General features: G+C 39.1%; 1 protein-coding gene across 1 annotated transcript in view; it reads right to left on the bottom strand.

Moving 5' to 3' along the window:
• Positions 1–10,218, bottom strand: part of LOC150075723 (glutamate-gated chloride channel-like) — a 73,852-nt gene extending 63,634 nt beyond the window's left edge. The window contains exon 1 of the mRNA XM_090388008.1: positions 10,124–10,218. The gene's annotated coding sequence lies outside the window, so the exon portion shown is untranslated. The remainder of the gene's footprint in view (positions 1–10,123) is intronic.
• Positions 10,219–21,533: the final 11,315 nt, after the last annotated feature.

The following is a 21,533-nucleotide window of genomic DNA, read 5'->3' as shown; positions in this document are numbered from 1 at the left end:
TCGACCACAGAACACACTCAGTTTAGAGATATGATATATTATTATTATTATCATCTGTTTATTTCCACAAGGAAACCACCCCGGGACGGCAAAGTGCCAGGAGGGTGCTAAGTACATATCAGGTACGAGATACTACGTGCAGTGGGTTACATATACTGAACACGTAGTCTCGTCCCGAAATACATTTTATACACATTTTATGTTTAATACTGTATAATACAGTATTTACACATTAATCATTCTGTACAAACATTCTACAAATCAGATATTTACAATTCAGTAATAATTCCATTCCATCTATAACTTACATATTTACATAACTGTTACAGAAGGTATATTTTTCCAGTCAACAAATTATTATTGTTCTTAAAGCAGAAAGTTTCACTTTTATTCACAATTCTTTGATACTTTGCAGCCGATTAATTTTTCGGTAAGTCTATACGAATTCTGGAAGATCTCTTTCCGGTAAGAATTCTGGAAGATCTCTTTCCGGTATGCTGCATCCTCACACAGTTTTTCAGCTTCTTTGTGCATCTAGGGAGTTAAATATTTTCGCTGCATTTGATGGGAAGAATCTTTGCAGGCTACTAAGATTGTTCAGGATTGGACGCAGTGGATTATTTACTTCTCCGCAACGTCTAGCAGTGGCACGCGGTTTAACTAGAATATTATCCAGGACTGGAGCATCCACTCTGCCTGTGAGCATTTGTGCGAGAGTGTGTATGTTCTTGTTAATTGTCCGCTGCATCCAGGGTGTGATGTTAAGGTTTGAGTAGAGAATGGCCCTTGAGATAGTAAAAGGGTGGCCAGCAACTCTGTTAAGCCATCGCAAGAACCAATATTCGATCCCAAGGACGGACTTATAATGTGAATCTGGAGCTGAAGACCAGATTTGCAAGGCATACATTGCAATTGGCAGGACACACATTAAAATGTACTTGGTCGCTAGCTGAGGATCCCTAATTCCTACCAGTTCCTGTCTAGTAACCCATAAAGCGGCGAATATTTTTGTCTTCATAGGCGAAGTGTTGAGCAAAGGTGAGTCTGTCACCCCACTTAAGACCCAGATCCAGGTGAGAGTGCACTTTTTCCACACTAGACCCGTTCACAGAGATCGAGATGTCATTTTTATTCTGCTTGTAAGTTATGGTCATTTGGGCAGACTTCTGCGCATTAATACGGAGCCCGATGCAATCCAGGTAGCTCTCAAATTCTGGGATTGTGCTATTTGCCATCTGGCAAATACCTTCTGCTGATTTCTGGTCTTTGAAAGTGATGAAGAATTTTACATCGTCAGCATATGTTATAAAATTGTAGTACCGTGCAAGAAACGGCTCCAGGGCGGCCGCGAAGAGGGTAGCCGAAAGAACTCTCCCCTGTGGCACTCCTCGCGAGATGGTAAAGCAAGATTGTAGCTTTTGGTGCTTAACAGTAAGTTTTCTGTCTTCTAGCAGGCTGCTTATTATACAAAATTTGTTGTAGTTAACAAATTTCCTCTTACATTAAAATAATTCCTTAAAATCACAATGAGCGCTGGAATTGAGACGTTCTCGTAGGCTGCGGAGATATCCAAAAAAATAATATCAATTTGTTTTTTCTCATTTAGTGCTTTCTGCACGCGAAAAAGGGTTTCCAGTAAGTTTGTTATTGTTGATCTCCCCGAAATGACTGAGTGCAAATGTGGTGGTCTATGGCTGAAGCAGTGTTGATTGATGGTGGGAAGCAGCGCTTTTTCGAATACCTTCTGTAGGGTGCAACTAACAGAAATTGGTCTGTAATCCTTAGCCAAGTTTGAGTGTTTAATCTTTGGTATTCGGGTTACAATGTAATTTTTCCAAGCTTGCGGGAAAGCTCCTGACCTGGTGATTTCCTGATAGATGTGCAGTAATAGATCTATTATAAATGGGCTACTTATTTTAAGGATGAACATTGGAAATTTGTCTGGTCCAACAGTGGCTTTATTGGGCAGATCGTTGATTGCTTTCATTACGCTCTCTTTGGTGATTTGTATTTCACTCAATGGAAGTCTTGTTAGTTCCTCTCTTGCCGAATAGTTTCGCTTGTTTAAATCTTTCAGGAGTTCCAAAATTTTGTTACCATTATCAGTGTTCTCAATTTGATTCAGTCCATACAGGTTACCAAAAGTGTTATATGGTGCAATATGGTCTAAGGTGTAGAATAGATGTGCGGATGTTTGCCTTTAGCTAACAGGTAGTTGATTTCTGGAACAGACTTCCATCTGTTATTGTGGAAGTTGATAGCTTAAATAAATTTAAGGTTGAACTAGACAAACAGTTGGAGTAACCGGATGGTTGAAATGGGAAGGGTTTTTTTTTTTTTTGTCTGATGCAGTATAAGCTTGTTTTCTTGCATCATATGCCTCAACTAATGCTAAGTCGCCAATGCCCCTTTAATCCTAAAACAGCTTCATGTTTGAATATGCCAAATGATTGATTCTAATTAGAAAAATTCCAAAGCTAATGCAAACAAGACAGAGCTTAACAGTCATCCCTGTCTCACTCCACAATAGAACTTATTGGTGGGTAGGCAGGCACCCAAAGTGAAAGAGCCGGTACTCACTTGTGACTTAAATATACGATGAGAAATGCAAAGTGAGTAAAATTTCAAAAGATAGAGAGTTCAACGAACAGCCATCTACCAGCAGTCAGAGAGTTTAACATAGGTTACTCATATTAACTAGCAAAACCAAGCTGGAAGAATGATAAAATGCAGGATAAAATCTAAGAAAAACAACAAATAAGGCTTCTTGCCAACTGCGTTGGCAGGAGCAGAAGTGGATACCCACCAATTAAGGAAACAAGTAGCAACATCCTGTCCACCTCTGCAAAGAATTTTCTCTGTTCCTATATATAAAATTAACTTTGATAATAGAGAGCTATTAAGTGCTCGTTAATTTCTATATTCTATTATATTATGAAACAACAGGGATTACCTTTATTTTAGATATAGGAAGCTTCTTTTCCAACCACCTCTCCTGGTCCAACGCGCTAATAATTCTTTGGGAAGGCGATATCAAGTTTACAAAACATGTGGGACATCTTCCCCACTGTCAGAACCATAGTGTTTAGACCCCTCGGTCTCAACCTTGAGCGCTCAAGAGCGCTCTGTCTTCAAACACCATACCTCTGGCAGAAAGGAAACAAATACGTGGATTGACATAAAATTAAATTTTGAAGGTCTAAACCGCTTAATAAATATGGACCGATTATTTTCTTAATTCAGAGTTAAATGTAGGGGTCTAAAAAAGTTTAATGGATATGGGGGGAGAAGGGGATTATTCTCTACAGAGAGTAATTCTCAACAGAGAGTAGAGAATAATCCCCCAAATATATCCATTAAACTTTTTTAGACCCCTAAATTTAACTCTAATGTCAAGCTACTGGACTGAAGAAAATAATCGGTCCATATTTATTAAGCGGTTTAGACCTTCAAAATTTAATTGTATGTCAATCCACGTAATGGTTTCCTTGCTGCCAGAGGTATGGTGTTTGAAGACAGAAGGCTTGAGTTCTCAAGGTTGAGACCGAGGGGTCTGAACACTACGGTTCTGACAGTGGGGAAGATGTCCCATATGTTTTGTAAAATTGATATCGCCTACCCAAAGAATTATTAGCGAGTTGGACTAGGAGAGGTGGTTGGAAAAGAAGCTTCCTATATCTAAAATAAAGGTAATCCCTGTTGTTCCATAATAATAATAATAAAAAGTAACGTACTGTTCCATGTAAAGAAGAGGGTACAGTCAACCAAGTCATCCCTTATTCAACCTTAATTCTTCTAATTGCAAAGGTATATTCCTTCTCACGAAAACTGAATTCACAAAATTTTGAAAGGCAATAAAATTTTCCCTTGTTTTAATAAGTAATAGTTCAATCCCATCCACCAGACGAGTTACATTATCAACATTATTCAGTAAATCCAAACCCAAATCAGCATCTTCCAAACAATTAAACACAACCTGTTCCCATGTTTCCAGATCACCACACGTACAGTGGCATCTTTCTAGGATTCCAAGCCTATTCCGTTTAGCAAAAATGATTCGTGATTTGTTAGTAAGAATGCACGACGTAGATTTGATACTAACCAGATTGGTTTAATATAATTCACACCATTAACATAAGGGAAAAATTTGAATATTATTCTACCTTTTTCCGAACAATTCCATCTGTTTTGCAATTTTTGTAAAAGGAGCTCCCAAATCCTCTTCTTTTCGTTTCTCAATCATTTAAAGTGTTAATTTCGATGCCCAGCAACTCGGATTTTATACCTCTTCTCAAATAAAAGGATAGGCCTCTAAACACTAACTGCAAATCAAGTGTCATTTTGCCAGCTAACAATTACAAAGCTTTTGTGGAAACCGTTCTGTATCACCATTTTGAGTAACATAATCGGATGTACAGAATAGAGCTTTCTGGTATTGCTTACTTTGATTGCATGGCCAACCCAGATTGATGCACCATACGTAACAATCGGCAGAAAAATGCAATCAAACATCAAATGGAGTGCTTTCCCCATTCCACCCGCGTTATTCTTGACATCATTGCAATAAATTTCTTTGCTTTCTCTGATATATCGTTAATATGTGGGATAAAGTTCAAGCCACTAGCAATATATATTCCCAAGTATTTAATCATTAACACCTGCTGTAAGGAAATGCCATTCAACCTTACGAGCGGCTGTCTACTAAGAGCCAATTTACCCTTCACCATCATGATTTTAGTTTTGGATGTAGAGATTGTCAACCTTTGTAAATTACACTATTTGCATAATTCTTTCAATATGCAATCAGACCTCATTTCAAGCTCCTTTCTGGTGTTTCCGTGCACAAGTATTACCATATCATCTGCATAAGCTATTGTGTGTGAGTGGTCAAATTCTCTCTTCAACCAATTTTCCAAAACCAATTTCCACATTAAAGGACTAAAGACAGATCCCTGCTGACAGCCTCGAGTCACACGACGCTTAATTGATCCAAAATTCGACTTAATTGTTCCTGTGCGATCCCTAAAGTAATCTGTAATTATAGAGAAGTTATTAAAAGGACATCTCGCCATGCACAACATCATCAGTACACTGTCCCAACTAATAGAATCAAAGGCACCTGCAAAGTCTACAAAAATTCCCAAGGTATATTTATAATTCGATTCCCGACCATTGCGAACTAAAGAGTGAAGCGCATCCTCAGTACCTACACCAGGAGTGAAACCATATTGTTTGTTAGAAACGCCAATATTACTTCTTTGGTAAATAGCAATATGCATGGCTAAAAGCTTCGCATAAACTTTACCTAGACCAGGAATCAATGCAATAGGTCTATATGAAGCAGGTGAACTGGTTGGTTTGGTTGGAGATGTTAGGATAATCGTGAGCAGTGCATCCTTCCAAGGAGATGGAAATACACCATCTCTTAGACAGTTATAAAAACTTGTAGCAATTCGTTCGAATAACGATTAGAGAACTTTTTGATTACCTCTCCCTCCAGTAGGTCCATACCTGGACATTTGTTATTTTTAATGGACTTAACAACAATGAGAAATTCATCATGGGTAAAGGATAATTCTTCAATTTCATTACCATACGACTCATTCAACACCTGCATATGACGATGTTCTAGATTAACACATGGGTTATCAGCCATGTGTTAATCTAGAACATCTAGAATATCATTACCTATAAGATGATATAAGATCGCACTCATGCAATCTTCCCAACTACACGTCTCAGTGGTGCCCTTGCCAATAGAATAAATGACATCAGCAGCTGCTCTGAATTTGCCCGTACAAATTTTGTAAACCAATCCCCAAGGGTCATTATTTCCTGCTGTTTTCGGCAACGTTTTCCAGCAGTCATATTTCTGTTTAGCCATGGCATGGACATACTTCTTACGAAGACTTTGATAGTCTTCCTTAATCGAATAACTTCCAAGGCACTTTCCCTACGTTTCTCTTCTGAAATTGCATCCTAGCCTTATTAACCTGTTTTTTTCAATAGAGTAAACTGAGGTGTATATCACTTAACTGGTCTATGTTTTATCTGTTTCCGTTTCATAGCAGGTACATTCATTTCATTCATTCATTATTTATTTAAACATACAATTTTATACATTCTAAGATATAAGAAATATCAAAGATATTAAATACGTTCAGATATACACAAGAACCGACATACATATTGGAGGTAAACAAGATCACATTTGCATTATGGTATTTCGATACATAAAAATTTATATAGATAGAAATTAGATGTTTAGTAGATTTTTTAATATATATTTACATTATTAATTTGGTTAATTGGCATCACATATTACAGTTTTACCCCCCCCCCCCAATACTGCGCAATAAAACTGTCTCAAAATGCAGAACAAATGTGTAAATAAAACTATGTATGTACGTACGTATAAATTTCTTGTTTTGGGTGGCTCCTAAGACGTAAGTCATGCTCCACCTTTCAAATCTGTGGTGAAAACGATATTTTGTCAAAAGGCCTGATTATGTTGTGCGTGTTTGTGTATTTTTTTTTTTTTTTTTTTTTTTTTTATGAGAACCCCAAACACGAAATGTATCAAAACCTATAGTACTTAGTACCGTGCATGGGTTGAAGGAGAAGTATGGGGAGAGGGGAATGCCGGAAACTTTGCTCTAGAGACTAAACATGGGTTTCCCCACTTCAAGCCTCCAATAAGCAAAGTGGTGGTATTTCACCGGTTGATGAAAGTCATCTACCACCTGAAAAATTGTGTAAGTATTTGTTTAGGTTTTGTTGTTTCAGGCCTGTATGCAACCAGTGAGCGGCTGGCACCTGAGCAGTCGCTTCCTGGCGCTAGTCCCTAATCCGTAGAGCCGGGCCTGATTTTACTATCAAGTGCAACTGCACAAGTGGATGCATCCATTGGAGGAAGTGCAATACCAATGGATGCAACAGTCGGCCTCCCCGTGGCGAGGTATGGTAACGTCGGGTCCCATTAGGGGCCCGGCGGCTAACAGGCTGGATGAACAAGGGCACAACATGCTACATACCACATGACCCATATACTTTTAAATCCCTGGCTTGTCCGATACAGTGTACATATGCGGAGATGGGAGAAATCCCAGGAGCCGTTAGACCCAAATATACCTATATACCTATACCTATACCAATGGATGCAATTACTTCTCAGGTTGCCCAGCCTGCAGAATAAAAAAATTTAAAAATAAAATCATAAAATAAAATAATAATAATAAAATAAAATAAATAAATTAATAAAAAAACAAAAACAAAAAAAAATCTAGTGCTAGAACATCTCTACACAATAAACACATCTATCAATAGCAAGCCCTATACATTATTAGATTCAACGGCAATATCATCCCCAGAATCCAGGGGAGGCCAAGACATCCCAGTCTCTGTCTGAAATAACTTAAGATATACGTATTTTAACTGGAACTATCATAGCGGCTACACACGCATCATAGATAAGTTTTTGCAAAAACCCCAGAGTCCCACCTCACCTGTCATGTTAGATAACTTAGAGATCGCAATCATGGCCCGCTGAAGACTTCTCTCAAAGTTATCCCAGTTTGAACGCTTAACAGAAAAGCGCCGTAATCGATTCGAGCCAACACTGTTTTCCCTTATTGATTTCATAAAATATCGAACGGTGATCACTCAATACTCACTCAGATTTGACTTTCCATTCACAGACAAATCTAGCGCCAATTGAGTTTGTAAGAGTTACGTCTATGTTTGATTCACCGTTTAAATTCACTATAAAGTTTCAGATTTAGTCGGTTATCCGCATCTTGCCTATAATTCTGAGTGTATTCATGCATACATTCCTTAAATTTCTTATTCCGTATTCCAAGTTCCAAAACCATGGCTTCATGAAGATCCCATCTAGACAGTATCCCTCTGATTGAACTCCGATTGATACCACTCTCCTTGGCAAAGAGGAAACCTTCCAAATCTTTGCATAATTTATGCAGGATTAAAATTCATGTTTTCATTCATAATTTCTTTTGAACACAATAATAAGATACTCGCTTCAGTGTCGTTCCCTATCTTAATTTTAGCTGAAGAATTTTCATTTTTCTCAGCCAATAATTTTAGACGCATTGATCTTGACTTTCCTCTTATTATTTCGTCTTAAAACGGAAGACCTACTGTACGATGAACACAGTGATCCAACTGAACTTTCTTCCCCACCGTAACATATCCGCCTTTGACGACGTATTTTGAGGGAATATTCAGGAGATCTCCGTGGTGTCAAAAGTGCAATGTCCTTATCATACCTATTATCCTCACTATCCATTTCTGGGAACTTGATAGCGTTACCCGAAAGAACCTCCTTCCATTCCAACATCTTCTCACCTACACCTCCAGGGATAGAGGCCTCAGAAGATTCTTTGCTTTGACTCAGTGACAATTTACCTCGAGATATATATATATTCTGAAATTCTAGCTTACGTGAAGAATTCCAATTCTTCCTTAATTTAAGTTTGAAATTTGCAGACTTAGTGGTCTCTGTACCAACAGTGAGATTAGACTCCTTAGCACCATTTTCAAGATTCGTAGAACCTGCAACCTCTTTTAATTCAACGCCACAATTTTTTTCACATGTGAGATCAACCCTGTTTGTATCTGACTCCATTCTTTAACAATAGCTGTATAGGCTTTTACTATTTAAATCTAAAATTCTTTAAAATTATATATCTTTCCCGCTAAGAAGATATTTTGTTCCAAACAGGCAAAACTAATCAGCTAGATATACCCTTCCACCTATTTGAACTCCACTTCAACCATACCTTGCAGATTTTAAAAAGTAGCTCTTCAAATTTTGAAGAACCAGCGCTTTGCTAAAGCATAGGCAGCTGGAACTGACAGTAAGAACAGAATATGTTCTAACTGCCAAAGCAAACTTATCGTAAATAGCTTGAATATTATCTTTCCTTGATTAGAAATCGTCAAACCTGGTAAATCTTATCAGATTATATCCGTGTATCACAGGAGTATTTAAAGTAAGCACTTTAAAAGCATCTTTATAAACACTTTTAACGAGAGCACATATAATAGCAACTATCACAACTAATGTTGAACTCGTACAAGCGAGCTTGTACAACCAAGATTTTTTTTCCATAATAATGGAGCTATTTTTTCGACTTTTTATATAATCTGAGATTTATATTCTTATTTCAGCCAATAAATCATTCACAACTTGTCTATTTGCAAAGTGATAATATGCAAAGACAATTGCATATTATGCTGGTTAAAGAGCCCGCAATACAACAGAAGGAAACATCCTCTTAAGAGGAACCGTTCCTTCAACTGAGATTGCTTAACTGAACACCGGCTGAAGAGGTTTTAAAAGTTCCTCAAGCCCGTCATGGGATTCGAACCCAGGCTAGTCCGAACAGATGAAGAGTGCTTGCTTTTATTCACAAACGCTCTTAAGAACGTGTGTGTTGAATCGAGAAAGATTTGGAAGACCGCCAGTTCGGAAATCAAAGTATCTATAATAATTATTTACGCACATATGTACCCGAATGCGCACGCGCACACACACACACACACACACACACACACACACACACACATGCAATAGTACAAGTTGACCAAAATATTAAAAGGATCGCATGATTTGCATACATAAGAACAAAAATAAATATTAATGCGCAATACAATGGAGGTATCAAAAGGGTAAAATATCAAAATTCAAGGCAAACCAAGAGGTGTATTTCAGTCGTTTAAAACGTGAGTGGAATGTGAAATAAACCCCCGAATTCAGAACTGATGGATCGCACGCTCTTCATCCATTGACCCGTTCAATCCTCTGTCTGTGAGTGGAACGGGGTCAATTTCTATCAGGAGTAAAATCGTTGGTTCATTGAAGATGACACGCAGTTAATTAAGTAAGAGACGGAAAAGCATATGTGAAAGAGCGATTAGAATAAAAAGATGACAAGCGGACACATTTAAAACGAAGCCAACACCGAACTGAAGGGGAGTTTGCGTTAAATGTCTGAACAGTTGTGCAATACAGGAGATCGCTGCACTTCCCAAACTTCGATAGAAAAGCAAGCAATTAACCAATCGAGGAAATCATTGAGCAAGGTAAAGAGCAAATACTTACAGTTCTGGGGGGGAGAGTGGGGGTGAGCTCCAGCACGTTTTGTAACCTTTTGGAGGTGGTGTCCTGATGCCGCACCTTCCTTAATCGCTTTGTGTGTTATTGTACGCGGGGAAAGAATACAAGTCGTCTATATATATGCACGTGCCGCGTATCTGGATGCATCCTTGTCAGCTGACCGGATCTGGTGACGTCATCGCCGCTTGATCAGGATGTTTCTCGGTGCTGGCACGATGGGAAAGGGTGTAGTGGTGTTGCCCGTGCCAATAGTGCAGTCACCACGGAGGGTCTGTAACTGATAGATGGATGGTCTTATTCGTGACAGGTTTACTGGAAGAAGAGGGAGCACGGCTAGAGCGGGTTACTCTCTCTCTCTCTCTGAGTGAGTGGAGCAGGGGATAGCCGTCCTTCTTTCTCATTCACAGTGCGGAAAAGGACCGAATTAAGACTCAATATTTGTGCCTTCTTTTGGAAACTCGGATTTTCATCCCGTAATTTACTATATCTTTTATTGCACTGCCGTTAGCTGACTGATCTCATGTCTTGGAATTAAAGCCAGTATGTCCAGCAGCGGATCGCCGTTGGACAATTTTGTAGGGCAAAAATCTACAAAACCACAATGGATTCAAAATCAGAACTTGGTTCGACAGATATTGAGGATATTTTACGAGTGGTCCCTTAAACAGAGAGAGAGAGAGACAGAGGTTTCCTTTGGTTTGAATTGAGCTTGTATCATGCTATGTAAGCTGCGTATTTTCTCTCGTGGGACTTCTTGTTTTGTGTGATTGAAACATCCGAACTTCCAAGAGAAAAAGCAATGATATTCCTATCCAACTCGACCAAATGAGCAAAGGTTTACACACCATTACAGATGGTCCGTAAATATCAGTGCGTTGTTCATTCTTCATCCATAAACTACTCCCCTTTGTCCATAGAAACAGTTCTATTGAAGTTTTCCTATGAGCAAAAATGGCGTTTATAAAGCTTTACGTTTGTTTCTGAACAATTTGTTTGGTAGTGACGCAGAGCAGGAACAGCTTTGTAGTATTTGGAAAAATCTTTATTTTCTTAACGGATTCACATTCGATTAGGTTGCATTACGTGATGTCTTAATGACCTGTGTCCTCTGGTTAATTTTATGTTATTATTATTCAGATACGATATCTCTGTTTATCACCATTGTTAAGCTAGGCTCTTGTTATGGTGATGGAGGTCAGTATTTGTATTTGCTTTCATTTATTGCCTCAAAAGATTAGATTTTCTAACTATATCTTTCATCGTAGTTCGGTTCCTTAACTCAGCGAAAGACTGAACCTACCAGAATGTAACTTGTTGTCGAGAAAGAGACTCCGATGGTATTTGTGGTATTAAATATCCTTCTCGTTGCTGAAATTTCCAAAAACATATCTTTTAGAATACAAAATTAATGGAAATGCTAAATAGAAAGATAAACCGATCCTATTTCCTTTCTACTCGAATTTCTATCTTGGAAAAGTATTCCAATTTCTTTAAATCAACTTTAAGGTCGATTCCTGGATATTCAGGACGGGTCATTGGTAGTTGGTGTATGTCTTCCGAAAGGTCCTCTCGTTTCAAAACTAATTTTCGCACGAATGTTCCAGATTTTCAGAATGTTCAAGACTCGTATTCGAAGTGACCCTATTGGACATATTGTGACGGCAATCGATAAACAGCACGTGCAAATGGCGCATCCCCCCCTCGGCCGGGGAAGCTCTCCGAAATTTCCAGTTAATGCTGCAACTAACGGTATAAATCCCGAGCATCGCGCAAATGACATTTTAAACGCGCAGCTACGCCAGCGAGAGATCACTGAACGCCCTAACGTGTCGTTTCAATTAAGGTCCTGCATGGAACGCGATTACAGAACGCTTCCTCAATTGCGATCGCCAACGTCACAGGAAAGCTCTAATGCCAGGTGGGTCCAGACATCCTGACGTGGCTGAGGGTCAGTGTGTGGAAGGAGACTTTCAAATGCCTCATTTCTCCTCTGGAATGCTTTCCCCCTGCGAAGAGATCCTTCTAACACGCAGCAGGGCCCTTGTGTAATTGCTTCACTGGAAATATCCACGCACCTATTTGGAAACGACTCCAGTCTATAAGGATTATGCACATGAATTCTTGTTCCTGGATCGAAGCCGCTGCATTACACGATTTATCTGCGAATTACTTACATGTAAAGAGAATCTGACGGTGTTTGCTAGTAGCACTGTGCAGTGTTATCAGCAAACAGGGATATTCATGTGTTGTTGTGGCGAACCCCAGGGTTCCTCCCATTAACCGTTATTGTACTTCTTGTGTCGAAGCTTACGCCAAAACCGGCCATTTGTATGCAGTGTGTTGGGCGTGTAAGCGTTATGATGTGATCTGTTGTTATGTTTTCGGCTGGTGCCTGGCTCTTAGCAGGTCAGAAGCAGTAACATCTGGTCACTACGTCCCCTCCCCCATTTCCGCCACGTGGAGGCGGCTAGGATCTACTATCTTCTGCTGGGCAAACCCAGGGCATAAGACCTGAGAGTGCCCGATAAAGAATGAAGCGGAAAAGGAGGAATACAGAGGGAGAAGTTTGACAGCTGGGGAGGTAAAAGGATGGAATAGAGGTGGATCAACAGAGGGACCCTCCAATAATTTGAAGTGAGAAGAAGTAAAGCAAGAATAAAGTAGGAAGAAGTGGACTAACTCTCTAACCATGGGAACGTATCCCATGGAAAATTCCATCCTAGGAACTAGGATCAGCAAAACGTCTTAAGTTACAGTTTGCCTAACCCCTTGTAGGCAGAACGTCTTCACTTGTAGAAGAAATAATTGATATTCTAATAAAAACGAGTGAATGCTAATTCCACGAATTCTGAAAAGCTCTACAGAATGACCCTATGTGCAATATTATTATTATTATTATTATTATTATTATTATTATTATTATTATCCGTTTATTTCCATAAGGAAACCACCCCGAGACGGCAAAGTGCCAGGAGGGTGCTAAGTACATATCAGGGTACGAGATACTACGTGCAGTGGGTTACATATACTGAACACGTAGTCTCGTCCCGAAATATTATATACACATTTTATGTTTAATATATACAGTATTTACACATTGATGATTCTGTACATACATTATACAACTCATATTTATAATACACTGATAATTCCATCTATAACTTACATATTTACATAACTGTTACAGAAGGTATATTTTTACAGTCAACAAATTATTATTGTTCTTAAAGCAGAAAGTTTCTCTTTTACTCTAAATTCTTTGGTACTTTGCAGCCGATTCATATTTTGGTAAGTCTATACGAATCCTGGAAGATCTCTTTCCGGTATGTTGCATCCTCACACAGTTTTTCGGCATCTATGTGTAGTGAGTTAAATATTTTCGCTGCATTTGATGGGTACAATATCCTCTTCTTCAGGAACACAGCAGAATATACACTATGTACAGATTCGTCCAATGTAATGCCAGGGTAATTCCATAACCTGGCCCAATAAATAAAAGGTTTCAGGGTTAACTCAAAAGTAATATACATGTCCGAGAGGTCCAAATCCTAGATGAGATCACATTAGGCATGAAGTTTTAAAATAATTCTTGTCTAAAAACGAGCTATAAGAGAACCCAAAAAGTCTAAGATTATCATCCAAGACAGTTAATAAGAGAGTTACCAGGATATGTCTCTAATATGAAATGTCACAGTGAAATTCACATACAAAGATAAGTTTTAATTCCAAAAACTCTAAAACACTAAAGGCCAAATAGTATCTCGATGAGTAGAGCAAAATTCCTTATGCACTAGATTTGTGTGTTTAGTTGTCAAAGTATGATAAATTTTTGTACGGCCGTTCTCAGAATTTAATGAGCTCTTGGATGAACATGTTGTTTCTGCAATGAAGTTAAAAGGTAACTTTTTAATTATATTTTATAATTTTAATGCTGGCAGCAACAACTTTTAACGTACGTGATGTATTCTTATAAGCTTATACAAAGCAATAACTAAGACCTTGAACGGAGTCGTTTGGTACCTACTCCAAGGTAGTTTTGGAAAAGTTAACTCCCACAGAGACTTGATCCATAATCATAATTATAAGTAGACAATTGTTTCCCTGCCTCAACAAATTTGACTGCCACGTATAACAACGTTAAAACTATAGAAACTCGGAGACCAGGCCTTTTGTGATTGTCACGCAGAAATCGGCTTAGAAGAGCAACGAAAACTGAACTCGGCGTGTTTTGAGTTTTCTCGGGGAAAAAGCAATCTTTTTTCATAACCGAGGATGAGCAGAACAGAGACATGCCTGATTTGCAAGAATCAGGTAAAAAATATGCTTTTCTGTATAAGCTGCAAAATGGAATATTGTCTGAAATGTGCCTCAGTGGCGCATAGGACATTTAAGAAAATGAAGCAAAACAAAAAAATGAATGGATTTGTGCTGGCTGTACTGCAACAGAGATAAACCGAACCGGGAAAATATCTGATAAAAAAAACGAAAAGAAGCGCTCTCTAAGATTATTGATGAATTATCAGATGATGAAGTCTCTCTTGAGAATTCAGAGATAAAAACCCTTGGATCCAAATTCACTCTACAAGACACCAATTGTACAGACACTCTACAGTTAATTAATCAAATTTGTTCAGAGCGAAACTCGTCAATAAATCGAAGCAACACAAATCATCATGACTTGAAATCCCATATAGATGAGTTACAAATCAGACTAGATACGGTCATTACCAACCAGGACCTTTTAAAACAGCAAATCCGCACGATATTAACAACCCAACAAGAACTCATAATGAGTTCTGAAAAAGAAGAACAACGGAACAAAAAACTCAGTGAACAAGTTACCACGATCTATAATATGATGCGCACATCGAGGAACAACCATGCTTCATTTTGCAATATGCATGGAATGGAACTTAAATCAAAAGGGGTAGATGCAGTCAAGAGCAGACCATCTGAACATAACAACATGAATGAAAATTCTGATATGAATAACATGGTCAGTATACTACTTTTGTCGCGAGATGTTCCATCTGATGTAATTTCAAAGAATCGTAATACCGCTAAATCGATCCCCCCTGCGGATACCCTCAATAACTGTCATAACGAAGCACCCAAGTTAATCAGTTGCAAAACGCCGGGGTGTATCAGGGGTGAGATAAGTTTTTCGTCGCAATGCTTGTTGCAACCGTCGTGCACCAATGACAAATTAACTGTTTCTCAGGCCCGGAGCAATAATAATGCAATAATCCAAACCGATATCTCTTTGCCAGGAACAGTGTCAACGGCCGCACTGTCCATACAGGACAACCCAAGGCCAGAAATCCAGAACGAGTCAATAAGCAAGTCTGTAGCAGATGAGTTGCAAAGAAATTTCATACCTGTGTTAATAGATAAACTGATGTCTGCTCTTAATGATCTGTATACCAATATGCAAATCAAAACCGGATGTTTCAAAATTCATAAGTTTTCCAAACAAAATGAACCAGCTAACAGAATCAATACTCAAATCACCGCCCAATCCGCAGAGAAAGATATTTTGACCTCACACAATCCCGCCGAATTGGAATGTTGCCCAAATACTCAGGAAGACAATCACCTTTCAGAGGAACCTCAATTCCCTAATGTAGCAAGCAGCGAAGTCCCGGTCATGAATTCGTGTCAAGCAACTGAACAGAGGTGCGATCCACAAGTGGAAGCCCACCAAATTAGCATCCTACCTCCAAAATTGACCTCAGTTTTACCTTTTGTGCTGCTGTCTGAAAGCAGCCATTGCTCACATGTCATGAACAAACAATCTTGGGCAAAAATCGCTGCTACCCGTTCTATTTCATCTCAATGAACAGCTAATCAAAACCCTCATTTCCCCAGGGCACCCTTTCAAATTAAGAGCCACCCTCCCAATATCAAGGAAAAGTGTCAGATTAGGATTGGTACCTCCACGTCCTCTATTCTGAAATGATGAGCATGCCTTCCACCTCCCAGCACAGAAGTCTTTTTATTTCCCGACTGGGGCCACTGACAACTGCTGAGGAAATTGAGGCTGCAATGAGTAAAGAACTGCATATCAAAGTATCTGCAAATTTACTCAAGAAAACGCAAAATTACTCGTCCTTTAGAGTAGTTTGCGAAAGTCGGGCGTTCAGATCTGTTGCATCCACATCTGTATGGCCAGTTGGCACCTTAATCAGGTCTTTTTATGAACCGAAAGATCCAAAACCATCCACTTCCACTTCATCTTATGAGCAAAACCGAAACCACTCGGTTTTCAAAATCGAAAACCACTGCACCACATGTCCAGTCCAATCACTTTCTTGCCCAGCTACTGCTTATAAACATACCGATATGACACCACATAACCCTGCTTTTCAATCACTTTCAATTAACAGGATAAATTCCACAAAATCTAATCTGTTTAGGTGTTCAAAACAATCTACAAATAGATCAGCACTTATAAAAATTCCCTTTCAACTCACCCTGAGAATTTTCTAAAAAAATGTCCGGAGTCTCCGAAATAAGCTTGAAACCCTCGAACAACTCTTGTTGTCCAACAGCATGGATGTAATCTGTCTATCAGAAACATGGCTTCAACCTGATCAGGAGTCAATAGCCTATGCTCCGGCCGCTGGATTTTCATCGTTCTTCACGTCAAGATCTCAATCTAGAGGTGGCGGTGTTGCCATCTTCGTCAAGGATTCCAACCTGAAATTTGTGCACGTCACATCTAGCAACTCCTTATTTTATGAAGCAATACTCGTGACTGTGAAGCTTAATGCCTGTTTAATCGATTTAACGGCAATCTACATACCCCCAGCTCCAGATACTGCAACAGTTGACTATGCTACCGGCTGGATAATGAGTAAGTTACACCCTTCTGCTACGCGCATACTCTGCGGCGATTTTAATCTTCCACCCCACCTGAGCCCTCTCTTTCAACGACTAATGAACAATCTCTCTCCATTAAAGTCGACGATTATCAATGAGGATTGGTGCCTCTCGTTGGCGATTGGTGCCAACGAGAGGCACCAATCGCCTTGACTTGATTCTGTGTTCTGGAATTTGCAGAGTCGACATTCCACCAGAAACGTCCTTCAATTCAGATCACGACCCAAGTGCATTACTTCTTGTTCTGCCTATGCCCAACTTCAATTACCATAATACTGTTGAAAAGAAAATCATATTCTCTCCGAATTTTCTGGATCCAAAAAAGTGCCTCGAGGCAGCGCAGTCTATTCCATGGCATGTGCTTGATGGATGTGACCCAATCCTCGCAGTTGATCTAATCACTAGATGGATAAATACAGTCACCCTCTCTGCGTCAGCTAAAACCTTACACATTTCTCCAAGAACTAGAGCTTGGTGGACCAAAGATCTAGCGTGCAGTTTCCACAACAAACAGTATCTTCACAGGCAGTGGAAAATCTCTGGCACAACCCAAGATCGAATCCTATACTCCAGAGCAAGAGCTATGTTCAACAGACTCAAGGCATCAGCATTAAAGAGATACACTGATGCTACCTTGTCTAAAGGAAAAGCGCCATACTCATCAAGACACAGTCGCATTAATTCAAATCTTGATCTAGATAACTGGATGGACTACATTTCAAGATTCAATACCAATTCCGCCTCTGCTGAAATTCCTCTCCACAACTCCCAATTTGCTCCTACTGATGAACTTTCCATAATTTCCATCACAAGACAGCAACTGATATATGCTATTAACTCCCTGCGACCATCTAGTACCGCAGGCCGTGATAAGATACCTCATTTCATAATTAAATGCCTTAGCCCCTATATCCTAGATGCATTACTCTCAATCTACAACTCTATTCTTTCCACACAAGTTTTCCCTGCTCAGTGGAATGAATACTCTGTGAGGCCACTGCCTAAGGTCAAAGCACGAACAAGCCTAAAAGATTTCAGACCAATCTCAACTTCTTCCACCCTCCTCAAACTTCTAGAAAAGGTACTCCTTCCGGAATTAAACAAACAGCTGATGCCACAGAAGCCGAAACAGTTCCATTTCGCAGTCGAAAATAGATCCACCATAAGAAACCTCATGGCCGCACAGACATCAATTCTTCAAGCCTTCGAAACTAAATCTGAATTAGCTATAGTGTACGCCGACATTGAAGCTGCTTTTGACAGCCTAGACGTCACAGCCCTTCTCAGACTCCTGCAATTCTTCTTCAGGATTAATGGAGACCTACTAGCTTTCCTCACCGCCTTGTTGAAAAATAGAAGTGTCCACCTCGCTTTGAAGAAAACCCACTTTACAAGAAAAATTAATGCAGGAGTCCCTCAAGGTGGTGTCCTGTCTGGCCTTCTCTTCTCAGCGATTCTGATTCCTTTCATGAGTCATCGTGATGATGCTCTAATATATGCCGACGATATAAAGTTTCTTACCTTAATCCCACCGTCTGCAAACCCAATGGAAATTACGTTTCCATCACAGAGAACTTGACCACTCTTTAAACTTACTTGAAGATGTTTGGATTAAACCTTAACCCGTCAAGATCTGCAATAATGACTTACTCATGGAAACAGCAACCAACAATAATTCAACCTTCAGTTTTAGGTACTCTAATTCCAGTGGTTACCTGCCATAAAGATCTCGGTATCTATTTTGATCCGAAGCTGAAATTTAATGATCACACAGAATACCTCCGGAAGTGTTTTAACACCCTACGCTGGAAAGCGAAACAACACTTACTTCATTCCAACGATGCCGCAACCACTACCAGATATCTTCAAGCCACTGTTTATCCGGCTATTTTATACGCTGCTGAAATTTGGGCATCTGCGTCGCCTTCAAAAACCGGTGTTCTCGTGTGAATACTGGACCCTGAAATGGGCCACAAATAAACATCGCCGACCCCCTCAACTGAGAACAACTGACATGGCTGAGCAGCTAAATGTACCCGGGATCCCGAGGTTAATTGACAGCAGGCGTTTAATGACTTCAGTAAAAATGTACACAGGAGTAATAAACGCCTCAGACATCTGGGATTTCTGTTAGTGGCACAATCCTACGCCATCCTTGAGGTCAGAGCCCACACTAATCCACAAATACAACGGGTTAAAACTGTGTAGTCGGTTCCTACCTGCCCAGGCACTCCCCAAAATTCAGGCACTGCTCCGTCTTGGAGTCGACCTTCAGAAATTAGCTACCGACTACAAATACCGTCACGTGCTCCTCGAGTGGATTCCATCTGTGGAACTGGGATAATTTCCTATATATGACGTTTAGTCCTCATTTTTCATTATTACAATTTACATGTTTGTAACTCATAATTTACATGTTTGTAACTCTTAATTTCCATGTAACGGTAATTTTTTTCCTTTTTGCCAATTAATTTCATTTATAATTTCATTTATAATGTAAAACTCCTGGCCATGTCGCCGTGTTGAGTATTGTTGTCTCTAGTACATGTCCTGTACTTATTAGCAATAAAGAATTTATTTATTTATTTATTTATTTATACCTATTCTGATGAAAACAATTCCACATCATGTACAAGTCTATTATAAGATGCAGGAAAGTGTAGCACTTAATGATACTAATCAGTTGCAGCTATAGAATCCAATCAGAAATGAGAGATATTTCTTTCCTAATCCAATAAAGGATCCAACAAGTCACAGGCACAGCAAAACAAGGATTTAATTTCGTTTCTTCTTTTAAATGCACGAGAAGCAAATAAATTCAAAGCATTAAAAGCTGTATGAGATTCAACCAGAATTTTATTGTTGCTGGCGTCCAAGTTAGGAACTACACTAAGTAGGTCACGTCGAAGATCGTTATAATAATGACACTGATGAAGAATATGGTTAACAGTTTCTTCCTGGCCACACAAACAAGATGTTGTTGGTGAAAGTCCCAGTTTGTGAAGTTTAGTATTTATACTTCCGTGGCCAGTTAATATAAACATACCATATAAGCCCGGCGAAAAGCACTTTAACTCCTCCTTTTTAATTTCCCTTGCTACAGGCAGAAAGTCCCTTGTGACTGCACCAATATCAGATGAAGACCGCTCCTGCTGCCATTTTGAAACAAAAATTCGCCTTAATCTTGTCTTCTCAGTCTTAATGGGAGCACTTAGATCTAATTGGATGTTATCATAGGTCAACGGTATTTTCTTCAAAAGGTGATACTTAAGGTAGCGGTACTGAACTTCAAAATGGACAGGTAGTTTCCCAAGCGAAACCTGAAGAGCCATGGTGGAGGTAGTTCGACAAGCCCTTGACATAGTCAGGAGGGCAGCCCTCTGTGCTTGTAACAGTTGTTTTTCTACAGCAACTTTATTGGCTCTAAAGCCCCATGCACTAGCTTCATACGAAATTATCGAAAAAAAAAAAAAAACACACAATTATAGTTATGAGGGGGGGTGCGATCTATGCGATATTTTTTTTTTGCTTCACGCTACTTTGGAACCTGTACAGGCTGTAGCTTTAAATTTAATTTAGAAACAGGGATCCTCACCTCCCTTCCAAGGTGCACAAGCTATCTGCTGCTTAGTAAATAAATTTCACTTTTCTCTTTTCTTTTTTTTTTTTTTTTTTTAATCAGAAGATCCAAGTACTGAGGTCTGTTTTCCTTTTGTTAGCTTCCCTTCTGCGTGGACAATTCTGTTACTAGTTATGAAACTGTGGAGCGACTTCTCAAGGATGAAAACATAATTGAATAACAGAACAAGATTTATTCACAGTATTATACAACATTTTTACACACATTAATATGCTCAAGGTATCTGCTTCCCCTTTTACAACATTCTGCAATTCTTCCTCACATATATCATCGTCTCTAACAATTTCTTTTATATGCGAGATACCAATTAAACTAACCTATACAACCTTATATTGTAATATATGTATATATGAATATCCGTGACATAATTGGGATAATTCTATTAATCTTTCTTTCTCATATTACATTTTCTGGAGGATAAACTCACAAGTACAATTTATTCTATTAACATCAGTTAAACAGTTATTGGCAACAAATTTCTCACCTGATACATCTCTTATGTTTACTGACACTTCTAATTACAGATAAGTAACTGTCTCTCACTTTCTCTCTGCTATCTCGCTATCATCTATTGTCTCCGGTTCTATCTTTAACAATATAAGATTCTTGTAGTGACCACTCCCCTCGACTGTTCTGTTCATTACTTTCTCTTTATAAGTATTACTACACAGATTTCGTTAGCAAATTTTCTAGGCTCACTTACTTACTCCCTTTCCTTTTCTTCTTCTTATACGCTTTTTTTCGTTCCGGCCCTTTTCAGCGTCGTCCTTCTGGGCTTGGTTTCTGCTGGCCCACTAGTAGCACTCCTTTATGCGGTTCTCTCCGGCTGTTCTTTCCGGACATGGGGATCCTTCTCCATGGTTGCTTCTCTGG

The sequence above is a fragment of the Mastigoproctus giganteus genome, chromosome 13 (genome assembly GCF_048544385.1).
Source record: "Mastigoproctus giganteus isolate SK-2022 chromosome 13, ASM4854438v1, whole genome shotgun sequence".
NCBI lineage: Eukaryota > Metazoa > Arthropoda > Arachnida > Uropygi > Thelyphonidae > Mastigoproctus > Mastigoproctus giganteus.
The sequence above is the reverse complement of the archived record's forward strand: the minus strand, read 5'-3'. Positions and strand labels throughout refer to the sequence as shown.